Here is a 14,045-nt window from a genome sequence, read left to right on the forward strand (position 1 = left end):
AACCATTTTAGTAATAGACGAAATTTGATTGAATCTCCTCTAGTCACTAATTTAAATTTAGTTATCCGATATTCTGATTGTGTTGATAGTCTAGCTAAATATGAATGCATTTAAAATCATTACTAATAGCGGCAGTCTTAATATGTATTGCTTGAATCTCCTTTACGATCTTGGGGGCATATTAACAACAACCGGCGATAATTATCGCTAAGCGCACTTAGCGCTAGGATAATTATCGCCGGCTTGCGTTGATTTTTATCGCTGAGATAGCATGCTATTAGCAACGCTTATCTCAAAAGCGATAAAAATCCTAGCGCTAACTGCCTAACGTGAGATTATCGCTGGAAACCCAGCGATAATCTCACGTTAGCTTGTTGATAGGGACTTACAAACTTAGTCATGATATCCACCTTCTATAGGATATCATGGCTAAGTCAGTCCTGAAGCAGGCGTAAGGAAAGTAGCGATAACAGGGGTTATCGCTACTTTTCTTAACGCTATGCCCAAAAAGAAAAAGAAAACATTTATTCAGTTTGGATGTATAATGCATTATTGTTTCAAATATAGTTGGAAATGTACTCAGTTAATTGATACTTTGAAGGTAAAATACTGTGAAATAGGGCAAAATGCAGTAAATACAGTTTATTTGAAATTCCAGGTCAATAAAGTAAGGAAAGGTCTTGCGCCAGTTAAACCAGCTCTGGGCAATGTTTCAAGAGAGGCCACATCTTAAATCATGAAGTGCTCTGGTTTCTCGCCCTAAGTGCGCCAGGTATTCCCAGACGTGGTTCCTGGGCTCACTATGCCGCTGGAATCAATCTATCCTGGCTAAAGAGGGGTGAAACCCCGAAACCCGTCCTAGGATGCTTGTTTCCGGTCCAGGGAGGACCTGGCTTGGCAGTTCGGGCTGGACTGTTCCCATGAGGCAAGGGTCAAGACTGATTTGCATATGGCCAGGTATAAACTGGGGTGGCATGGTGAGCAAAAGAATGATGGATTTAACCCAGATCTCTTGACTGGGGGTGAATGTCTTGATTTGTTCTGCATTCCTTCCATCAATTTTGTGTCTTTTGCTGGAGAGGGCAGGCATGACGTGGCAAGTGCTTTCCCAGGAGCTGAGGGAGCACTGTGTGTTGGCGTATAGAAATAGAAACAAGAGCAAGAAGAGCCAAAAGAAAAAGAAGTGGAAGGGGGACACCACCATGCAAGAATATGCCCGCAGAGACAGCAAAGCGGATCTCCCTCTGGCGTCACTGCTTTGTCATTTGCAGGTAAGCGCACAGCTTCCGATAAGAGCCGTCATCTTGGGGAATGAGTCTACTTCCCCCTGTTATGTTGATCTTATATCATAACTTCTTATGTGTTACTTTGTTTTAAGTGAGCCTGTTATATTTAAAAAGAAACAGTATATGAGCAAATTAAACAAATCTTAATCTGATCCTTTTACAAAAGTTGCTTCACTCTATATACATAACAGAATTAAAAGACATTAACCAGAGGCCTGCAGGTGTGTTATTTTCTCAGTAGAGCCACAGGACTAACAAAGATTTGTCAGTCTTTAAAATACAACTTGCTTTCAATAAAGTGCTTTGAGGATTATGCAGATTAAATAAATCAGGACAAAAGAGAGGGCCCCTAAAATATAAATAAGGAGAAGCAACCCAGGGGAAATAACATTCACAGTAACACATAACAGAAAGCTTCTCCTAATAATTTAACAAGCGAAAAATACTCTCAAAATATTAGGAGTCATGAGTCAGACGAGTTCTATTGATTTTTTACTATAAAAAGTGTATAATATATTAAAACTTTACAATAGTAGATTATCACCAAAATATACACAGTTGCTGGGAGCTCCATACAAACTCAAGCTCAAAGCCAAACTAGTCTGACATATGACTCCAAATATTTTGAGAATTTGTTTTCGCTTGTTTTATCATTTATTATTAGGAGAAGCTTTTTGTTGTGTTTTACTGTATGCAGATGAAATAGTCCTACAGCAGAAGCAGATAGTAATAGAAGGTGAAGGATGGACAGAAAGACAGGAGGTCTTTCTTGTTCTTCATGATGGCCTGGGAAGTATTCAATTGACCTGCTCATGTTGAATACACATATCAGTACTGCAGTGCAAGGCAAAGATTCTGTGAGGTTGCAGAAGAAATGCGTTGGACAGACTCAGAAGGATGCGTGGTGAAATTGATGCAGAAAGCTTTCTTCAAGGGAATATACAGCAGTTAATCAAATTGCAATTGCTCTAGCTAGAACCATGATCAAGAATTGTAAGATGGTTGAAAAATGCACATCAGCCACTCCAAACTGACCCTGCATGGATCACAAACCATGTTTGAACGAAGGTTATGTGAAGCTGCATAAAAGCTGCCCTCAAAATACATGAAATATCAGGAAACTTATGCAAAAATATGCATAAATTATGCAAACTGAACTTTGAGTATCTTGTATCAAAATGACAGTCACTCAAGCTATGGCAAGGAGACTAGTTTGCAACACATTTTCTGCCCGAACCTCTCAAGAGACATTATCTGCTCAAACCAGTTCTCTTCAGCAAAAAAAGTGTGACATTTCATGGTGGTGTAATTTCAAACATTTTGCTTAAGTTGTGTAATGCAAAATTCTAAAAATTACGCATATTAAACAAGCGTAAAAGACAATTTCTCACAGAACTACAGCCTCATTTACAGGTTTTTGACACAGGGCAGCGATACAAGTAAAAAAAAGTGACACTCCGGTGGCGCATGGGGCTTGTCAATCAGACCCCTAGTTTGAACCTCATATGCTGTAGATGTATTATTGTTGTCCCATGATCCAGGAAGGGAAAAAGGAAAGACAGTGCCAGTTACTTCGGTGAAATTAGTGTGTAGGCTACACTTCATGCTCAAAAGAAAAAAAGCAGATCCCCAAAATGGCCCAAAAATAAATATAGGCTTTAGTTATAAGATAAAGCAACTCATTTGAGTCTAGCAAATCACATGTTTACAGAGGATGTTTTGAATGAATGGTGTCATGTAAATGGCACAAACAACGTGGGGTGAGCAGTGGCAGCCCTTCCAGGTTGGAGAGGTGGGGCGGTGAGGCTGTGTGTGTGTGTGTGGGGGGGGTCTTTCGACGGACGATTGACGACGGAAAATTAAATAAATAATTCATTTTTCCTCGTCATCGTCCGTCGAAATCCCAACCCACATGGCCCCACCACCCCACTGCTCTTACTTGGACGGGCCGCGGCTGGGGTTGAGAGTCATGTCTCAATTTCACCAAGATACCACGGAGCCATGAATTATTTCAGCTTTTCTTTCTGCCTTCATGCATCTTGTTCTAATACCTTCAGAGAACTCTCCTGCAGTATTTTGCGCATCTCGGGACATGCTTTTATTATGAAACAGATTGATACGTGGACCATCCGTATACATTCTTTACAGAGGCGGATAAGTCTTTCAACTATGGTTAAAGGTTTAACACAACAGCAGCTCAAAGGGTGAAACATAAGTAGATTGGAGTTAAGTATGTTGTATGATTTATGTCCTGAGCCGCTGCCTAAGAGACTGTCCATCTCAAATGTTTGTCTGGAGGGTAATACAATACATGCCTCCACGCTCATTTTCTACCAGTTTACGTTATTGTCTACTTAACCTTCACTCGTGAGTGCTAATGGGAAATTGTGCACCGGATTATGATGTATGGCTCCTTTCACACAATCCGTGACTTAAACACATTTTGAATCATGGTTCTCTTACCTCCGCACATTCATTAATTCATTAACCATCATTTATCATTTCTGCTTCCTGGTCCCTGGTGCCCTGTGTCTGAAAATATCAGTGTTCCATTCCCATGTCAAGGCTGCAGTCAAGCTTTCAGATAACACAAGGTTATGGGCCCACAGGAGGGCACCAGGCCAAACAGCATTTTGTTGAAAAACCATATATTTTTTTGAGACTGGACAGAAAAAAAGAGGCTCACTGCACATAAAAGTACAAGAAAAGATGTTGAAAAAAAAGATTTGCTGCGCTGGCTACAAGGAACAAAATTGCAAAACAGAAAGTGCTAGAGCCCTGATTGGATAATAAAAATACGAATAATAGTTGTTATGATAAAAAATTGGGAAACCTATTAGCACAATACTGAAATGGAAGCGAAGCATGGCACGCGTGCACTTTCAGGGTTCCAGCATTCTGGCTTATTTATATGTTTAAATAAAAAATGCTTGGCAGCTCCTGTAGCAAAAGTCACGTCTGTCACATATAGGCGACAATGATTAAGAGGCACGTTTGTCAAAGTGTTTCGCTACATGCCTCTGGCGCTTTGAAAGACATTTGGTCTTCAGCCAACATCTTGGAGAACAATAAAACCGCACCTGCATAAACTCGCACCTCTCGAATTATAAAAGTTCTATCACATGTAACAGTTTGAAGAAAAATAAACCAAAATTCGTGTTTTTGATTAGCAGCAGGGCATGTTTAAGGTGTTCTAGTTAGAAGAGCATTTGTGTCACTCCAGTATATTGAATTTATGAGAACATCTTTATTTTATTTTTAGATTTCGGTGTTTGCAGGTATGGCACTTTCAACAGCGCCATAAAATGTCCGATTTGTGTTAAAATGCACTGATTCTGTGCATATTAATACTGAGAGATGTGCGTTTTATAACACGCACAGCCTCGGTCGGTAGTAGGAGTAACTGCAGGGCGGTGACGTGGGGAGGGGGTGGGGCAGGGTGGGGGGGTAGTAAACTATGGATTACGGAGGTTTACAGGTAAGTTAACATATAAATTAATAGAACGGTTTTCGTTGCGTGCACAGCATCGCATTTGGGGATGCAGTGCACGCAACAAAATTTGTTTTATTAATTTATATGTTAACTTACCTGTAAACCTCTGTAATCCATAGTTTACTACCCCCCACCCTGCCCCTCCCCCTCCCCACGTCACCGCCCTGCAGTTACTCCTACTACCGACCGTGGCTGAACACGCAATTATCCAGGGTTTTGCTGTTTTAATAAGGTTTGAAAACAAATTATAAAAGGACTCTGTGTGGTCATTAATAATGTGTCAGTGCCTGGGTGGTTTTTAAAAACAATAACAATATCACCTTTCCAAGTTACACACTCTAATAAGAAATCAACATCAGCAGCATCAGTAGAAACATCCTCTTTGCCGGGTTGTTTTTTAGGAGTCCCAATACACACATTAGGCGCAACTTGGAGAAGCTAAAGATAATCAATCGTCAAATATTTAAAAAGAGAAAATGATATAGGATGCTTTGAAGACCAAACTAAACAACTTTTGGAGTAGAACTTACGAAAGTGATCTATTTGCAAGGGCAAAGGAAACCGTGGCTAATACTCAAGAGGCTGGCAATAGTATATTTATAATGTACTGCAGCCTGGGTCTCCTCTGAGTTAATTTTCAGTGCACCAGGGGCAATTATCAAAAAGGAATTGATCAGTTAATCTCCCAAAAATGGACTTATGATGATCACAATGAATTAACATTTTATCCCTACACGTCTGGCAGCTCCAGGAGGAACTGTATAGGAGGAGATGGAGAATTCCCCAGGCATTGTGATTTCTGATCTTTCAGTGGAACCCACTGAATATGTAGATAATCTACACATGCTGGATTAACACTTCACTGTCTGCTTTACAAAAAACTACTTCCAGTGAACAGAACTGATTTGCATTACATTTGGTGTGCCAAGATGTGTAAAGTTTGGGTGCCCATTCTGGGCATATGTTTTTATGTGTCTATGAGATTGGTAATTAATTGACTTTTGATTCACTAGATGTTCAGCTCTCTGGCATCTCTTTGTTCATGTAATGCATTTCTGTTATATTGACTTCAAGGGCCTGAGTCAGAGTTTGGTGGATGGGATACACCATCAAATATGTGACAGATGTCCTGTCCACATTATTACAAGTGCCATAAGGTATAATACACTTGTAATAAGGTAGACAGGATATATATTACGGATGTAATGGAGTAGGCCATAAGTCTCAGAATATGGCTTTTTCTCGTTCAACAGACGTGACTATCTGATGGAACCAGACCACAACAAGCAGGAACAAGACACATTGTTGAACACCTTATCTCATTGGGTAAGAGAGACCCACCTATCTATATTAAAAGCAGGTAACTTCATTTGAATAATGATGACTAATATCTCTAATACAAATGCAAAGTAATTATTGTGGTGCGTGTCAGCGGCATACATAAACTTGCTTTTTTAATGTTTGAGTGGTCATTCATTTAAGGTATATTCTACTTGTTTGGGAATGCAACTAGGGTAATTAAGAGTTAACTGTAATTATGCCAATAAAAGCTCCTCACTATGTCATCTCTTTGATTGCCCTGGGACTACCTAACCCCATTTACCTTGACTCTGAAAATATATCCTTTTCTCATTTAGCTGATTTTTGCAAAGCAAACTCCATAGTAATTCTACTCTGAGGTTCAGACATGTTTCCAAGATCTACATGACAGAAAGTAGGTGCCCACCATTTTTTGTTTTTTCATTCTGTAGCAATTGTCCTTGATATAAACATGTTGTGCTCTGTGAGTCCTCCCTATTTTGCATTTTAGATAACTAATATAGGAGTCTGTGAGCTGCTAAAGAATATTTGAATGATGGTAACTTTTATCTTCCTTCTGTGGCTACCTCTCAGCTTTAACTAGTTCCTCTAACCATCCATTAATTAATTAAAAAACCCTGCCCCCCTAACTTTGAGAGCGATTGTTTAGTTACTGGCTGCCACAATCAACTGAAAATATGTAAATTTGCCCACACCATCCAACTACTTTGCCATGGGACATTTTATAGTTGCAAACCGTTTGCGGTAGGCTAAGGCTAAGCACTCTGTACTTCATTTTACAATCTACAACTAGGTCCCACAGACAATTTGGAGTAATTGGACTACGTTTTATTGGCTGTATCAAGTCAGAAACGTAACTTGTGTGGAGGTATAGTGCATACTTTGCACACCTTTTGTTTTAAAGATTCACAGCAAAATGTTTGGTTTATCTAAAGTGTATTTTCAGTAAAGAATTTTGACTTCAAGAAGTAACATAGTAAAAAGACTGAACACGTGCATGCTATTGTAGACCATACCAGGAAATGGCAGAAAGTGAGAGAGGGCAAAGGAAACAAAGGTGCAATGGTAGAGAAATAAGATGAACAAAGCAGAAGCCATATCAAACCTTTGCTTTTTGTCATCATTCACCTCGGTCTCCAAAATGTATGACAACCTTTTCTGATTTGTGACCTTAGATTATATGGTATAGACATTAGACCCAGGAGACTACTTCTCTCTCATGATACTCAGTTTGGGAGCCACGTTTTATACTCAGCAAGGAGAGCTTAAAGGTTCAATTGTTAAACATGATATGCGCTCTTTGCATTACCATCATATTAGCCCTCATGCCCCCCTCGTCCACTCTTGCATTCAAAACATTTTCGTCTTTGATTCTACCCTGCCACAACCATTTTAGATATATAAAAAAGTGTGTAAAGCCACTTTGAATGTAGGAGAGGCATATCACCCACCCATTTTCGATGGATTCCCCTGTTCGCCAGCACCAATAGGTAGAAAAGTCATTTTTTTGTACTACCACCCAACTCCTATGATCCCTCTAGAATCCCAAAGATGATCAAAGAAAGGCTTACCTTAACATCCACCCCTACAATACTTAAAAGGGTCTTACCCATTTCTTCCTCAAACTTCTGGATTTCTGGGCATTCCATGAACATATGAATGTCCGTAACCTTCTCTAACCCATTCCATGAACATATTGATGTCCGTTGCCTTCTCTAACCCGCATCTGGGACATTTGGCTACACCCCCTTTCCTCATCTTCGAGATTCTGTTCGACAACAAATACGCTCTGTGGAGGGAAAAAAGTGGTTACTTCATAAAGCAGGCTTAACAATAGTAAATAAAGTGTGTATCAATACTTTTCATGTCTGGTAACTGCTCCCCCTTAACTATCCTCCTCAGAGTTTCTCTGCCAGCATGAAATCCTTATCCAAAATCTATAAAAGTTCCTAGTACCAGTCTGATGCTTCCTTCTTCCCTGGGGGTTTTCCCAACAATTGTTCCTTCAGATGGTTCACAGATCCCAAATCTAAACGCATACTCTGCTCTGAACTTTTCAGCTGTAAGTACTTGTACCTGGAGAGCTTACCCCGCAACTCCTTGCTTAGCTCATCCAAGGAAAATAGCCTGGCGTCTCAAGAGAGGTTGCCCCAGAATTGTTTTCCAGTCTCCTTATTTTGGAAAGCCAAATTGTCATTCAGACACGCCAGAGTGCCCAGGGAATCCTATATGTGAGCCACGTTACTGTAATATTCGGCTCTCATTGCACATTTAGTACTAGACCACACACTGGTCATTGCTTGCAGCACTTTCAGTTTCACCTTTTTGAAGAACTTGAGATCCCAGAATTTAAACAGGAAATGTGCTGTAGCCCTTTTAACATAGCTTTAAACAGGGATCCTCTGGAGGAAAGAAAAGCAACCTAGCATTATTCAGCTGAAAGGCCCAGGCCCAGGCATAACATTACATATCTGGCATGGATAAGCCCCCCCCCCCTTTTCTTTCCTTTTAAGCAATATTTTCCCTGAGATCCACAGTCCCTTAAATGCCCACACAAAGGAGTTTATAGCATTCTCTAACCAGATTTTCTTAAGATCTAAAGGGATTGTATTAAAGAAGAAACTACATTTGGGAAGAATCACCATCTTCAGTAACTTTATTCTACCAAAGATCATCAAAGGCAGATGTACCCGCTCCTCCATCAGTCTGCTTGTTTCTGCTAGTGCTTGCCTAAGGTTGATATCCTGCATAATCTTTAGCTTTAAGTATCTCATCCCTATTCTTAATTAAGGGGTAATCCCTCTTATGGTTCCAGACCATACTTTTGGTTTTCTATGTATTAATGGAGTAGGGTGATACATTGCTGAAATGTGCAGATGTCTGCAATATGGCTGGAAAGGCTCTGGATAGGTCAGGTTTGAAAACCATAAGATTATCGGCATTAATTGAAACTTTTTCCATCCATAGCAGCGAAATCAGGCAATTGAGGTATCACCCTAAGCTTAGTCGCTAGCGGTTCAATATAAAGATTAAGCCTTTTGCTGCTGGGCCTACCCCCCACCCCAGTGCTAAGCCTTTTTTTGGGCTATGTGGGGAAATTCGCGCATAGGCCCCTGTAACATTTTGTCCACATAAGGTATCCATGTCAAATTTGCACCCTTTTTCCAGCACCCTGAGGATTCTAAAGGTACCCGGTGTTTGTGGATTCCCCAAGAGGGGACGAGACATTTTTTTTAAAATGGGAAATAATTGTTGCAGAAGAAAGCGTCAGTTTTTTTCCCTGCAAATGGCATCAACAAAGGGTTTGTGGTGCTGAAATCGGGCAGACTTTTGTCAGAAAACTTTTTTTTACAGTCTTGGCATTTTACTGGGACATACCCTATTTTTCCTATTTTATGTGCTTTCAACCTCCTTTCAGTTAGTGGTAGAAATCAGTGTGAAACCAATGATGGATCACAGAAAGCTATACATTTCTGAAAACTAGACAATATTCTGAATTCAGTAAGGAGTAATTTGTGTAGATCCTCCAAGGTTTTTTTTTATAGAAAAGAACAGTTGAAAATAGAAAATATTGAAATTGAGTTGAAAAAACAACCATTTGTGCCAATATTTTCACCTGTAAATTCTTCAAAGCATGACAGAGTTTTTGAAGCAATATGCCGTTGCATCTGCTGGACCCTTCAGGTGGTGGTGATATACAGGACTTGTACGTTCACCAAGAACCCAAGGAACCCAGAGCCAATTACTGAGCTGCATCATGCAATGGTTTTTCACTGTGTACCGGGTATATCACAATTCATTTGGTAAAATATAAAGAGTGAAAACTATTTACCAATCCAAAATGCTTTATTCAACATCATGTGTCATAAAAGCTCGTCTACAGTAAAATGGGAATATTTCTGGACATGGAGCACAATAAGTGCAAGAAATATAAAAACATTTTAGGATTGTGTACAAATGATCATAAGCAAATGTTAAAATGCATTAATAAAGTTAAAAAGGTGAAAAAGCGGGTACATTTTGTAACATGTAGTAAACAATGATACCGGAGAATACCTACTGGCGCTTTGTACATGGAAGGCATTCTATCCGTTAAAACACAATCAACAAAGGTATGCATCAGGAGACCATGATTCAATAAAGTTTTGTTCTATTTTGGGAAACGTGTCACGAACTCCATCTCCCATCGTCCGCGTTGACGATTTGTCAATCACAGTGCCCTAGTGTCACGTGCTGCACAACACCGCATCAAAAAAACGGAAGTTAAAACAACCGGAGCATTACAGATTCAGCTCCGTGACTCAACCCGGACTTGCTAAATATATTTAGAGACGCTCATTCCGAGAAAGGTAAATCATTGATCAAGTATTTAGGCAAATTTTACATGTAACGCTAAGGTGGCAATTACGATCCGGTAAAAAATGTCCCCGTACGACTCGTATCCGGTCTTTTTACCGTACGAATCGTACAAGTGCCGTACAAACTGGCAATCACGATTCGCATGGTAAAATGTCCATATGAACCGCATTGGGAATCATTCCCCACACAACCTCGGGTCGGAAAATGTGTCCGACACGTCCTCGGACGATTTACCGTACAAACGTGAAAAGTGAAGTCCGACCGAGGAATCACGATCCAACCCGTGCGTCCGATCTTACAACCGTATGGTAAAAACACAGTCCGCACCGAACTCCCATTGCAACCATGGAGACATGTGCCCGCATACGCGCCCAACACTCCCCCCAGCACCCATACGTTCGAGTCGTACTCCCCGTGAATGTACACCCCCCCCTGTATGTACACCCGTGTACGTGTCGAACCCCCACCCGTGTACCCACACCCCTGTACGTTCGAGTCGTACCCCCACCCCTGTACGTGTCGTACCACAGTGTATGTACACCCCTGTATGTTCGAGTCGTACCCCCACCCCTGTATGTGTCATACCCCCGTGTACCCACACCCCTGTACGTTCGAGTTCTACCCCCACCCTGTACGTGTCGTACCCCCGTGTACCTACACCCCTGTACGTTCGAGTCCTACCCCCACCCCTGTACGTGTCGTACCCCCGTGTACCTACACCCCTGTACGTTCGAGTCCTACCCCCACCCCTGTACGTGTCGTACCCCCGTGTACCTACACCCCTGTACGTTCGAGTCCTACCCCCACCCCTGTACGTGTCATACCCCCGTGTACCCACACCACTGTACGTGTCGTACCACCATGTATGTACACCCCTGTACGTTCGAGTCCTACCCCACCCCTGTACGTGTGGTACCACCGTGTATGTACACCCCTGTACATTCGAGTCCTACCCCCACCCCTGTACGTGTCGTACCCCTGTGTACCCACACCCCTGTACGTTCGAGTCGTACCCCCACCCCTGTACGAGTCGTACCCCCGTGTACCTACACCCCTGTACGTTCGAGTCGTACCCCCACCCCTGTACGTGTCGTACCCCCGTGTACCCATACCCCTGTATGTTCGAGTCGTACCCCCACCCCTGTACGTGTCATACCCCCGTGTACCCACACCCCTGTACGTGTCGTACCACCGTGTATGTACACCCCTGTACGTTCGAGTCCTACCCCCACCCCTGTACGTGTGATACCACCGTGTATGTACACCCCTGTACGTTCGAGTCCTACCCCCACCCCTGTACGTGTCGTACCCCCGTGTACCTACACCCCTGTACGTTCGAGTCCTACCCCCACCCCTGTACGTGTCGTACCCCCGTGTACCTATACCCCTGTACGTTCGAGCCCTACCCCCACCCCTGTACGTGTCGTACCCCCGTGTACCCACACCCCTGTACGTGTCGTACCACCGTGTATGTACACCCCTGTACGTTCGAGTCCTACCCCCACCCCTGTACGTGTGGTACCACCGTGTATGTATACCCCTGTACGTTCGAGTCCTACCCCCACCCCTGTACGTGTCGTACCCCCGTGTACCCACACCCCTGTACGTTCGAGTCGTACCCCCACCCCTGTACGAGTCGTACCCCCGTGTACCTACACCCCTGTACGTTCGAGTCGTACCCCCATCCCTGTACGTGTCGTACCCCCGTGTACCCACACCCCTGTACGTTTCGTACCACCGTGTATGTACACCCCTGTACGTTCGAGTCCTACCCCCACCCCTGTACGTGTGGTACCACCGTGTATGTACACCCCTGTACGTTTGAGTCCTACCCCCACCCCTGTACGTGTCGTACCCCCGTGTACCTACACCCCTGTATGTTCGAGTCCTACCCCCACCCCTGTACGTGTCGTACCCCCATGTACCTACACCCCTGTACGTTCGAGTCCTACCCCCACCCCTGTACGAGTCGTACCCCCATGTACCTACACCCCTGTACGTTCGAGTCGTACCCTCACCCCTGTACGTGTCGTACCCCCGTGTACCCACACCCCTGTACGTTCGAGTCGTACCCCCACCCCTGTACGTGTCGTACCCCCGTGTACCCACACCCCTGTACGTGTCGTACCACCGTGTATGTACACCCCTGTACGTTCGAGTCCTACCCCCACCCCTGTACGTGTCGTACCCCCGTGTACCTACACCCCTGTACGTTCGAGTCCTACTCCCACCCCTGTATGTGTCGTACCCCCGTGTACCTACACCCCTGTACGTTCAAGTCCTACCCCCACCCCTGTACGAGTCGTACCCCCGTGTACCTACACCCCTGTACGTTCGAGTCGTACCCCCACCCCTGTACGTGTTGTACCCCCGTGTACCCACACCCCTGTACGTTCGAGTCGTACCCCCACCCCTGTACGTGTCGTACCCCCGTGTACCCACACCCCTGTACGTGTCGTACCACCGTGTATGTATACCCCTGTACGTTCGAGTCCTACCCCCACCCCTGTACGTGTCGTACCCCCGTGTACCCACACCCCTGTACGTTCGAGTCCTACCCCCACCCCTGTACGTGTCGTACCCCCGTGTACCCACACCCCTGTACGTTCGAGTCATGCCCCCACCCCTGTACATGTCGTACCCCCCTGTATGTACACCCGTGTACGTCAGAGTCGCACCCCCACCACAACCTCCTAAGTACGGAGCGCACCCCATGCCCCAACATCACAACCGCATGTACGAGTCGTACCAAGCCACACACAAGGACAGTACCATACAACCAAATGGCCCATGTACACACCGTACACACGCTAAAAACGCACGTACACAACCAGGACAAACCAAAACAACACAAGAATACACCATTCGAATGGCACAAAGCCACTAAACATGTCCAACAACCACTAAAATAACACATTCACTGACCTGCAACTGCCAAAAACAAACAGAGGCCCAATACACCACCACTCCTTATAACACACCCACCCAAACTTCAAACACAGCCACACCCACCAATGGACCAATAAAAAGGGCCCACACACACAAACCATGAGCCTTTGCAACAGACTCACTGCTGCCAGACACCACAGACAACCTACAGCACCATACTACAAGCTTCACCACACCTTACACTTGCACACCTTCACACAACCACCTTCACAAACACCCCTCATCACATTCACACACACACCTGCACAACCACACCCACACACCCACAACCATCCACACACCCCCCCACCATCCACACCCACACCCCTCACCATGCCCACTACCAAGAATCCAAAGTTCAGTAACCAAGAGTTGGAGGTCCTTGTCGATGAAATCCTCAGAGTCGAGCCACAGCTCTTTGGAACATTGGTCAGACAGACCAGCATGGCAGTAAAAACAGCCATGTGGCAGACCATCATCGATGCTGTGAATGCTGTTGGGGACACCAGAAGGACCAGGCAGGAATGCCAAGCCAGGTGGTATGATCTGCGGAGGAGGGTCCGAGCCAAGATGCTGGAGGAACACAACCAGGCCAACGCCACTGGAGGAGGGCCCTCCCGCAGACCCGTACACTACCAGCCCTGGGAGGAGAGGGTGAT

Source organism: Triturus cristatus, chromosome 12 (assembly GCF_964204655.1).
Source record: "Triturus cristatus chromosome 12, aTriCri1.1, whole genome shotgun sequence".
Taxonomy (NCBI): Eukaryota; Metazoa; Chordata; class Amphibia; order Caudata; family Salamandridae; genus Triturus; species Triturus cristatus.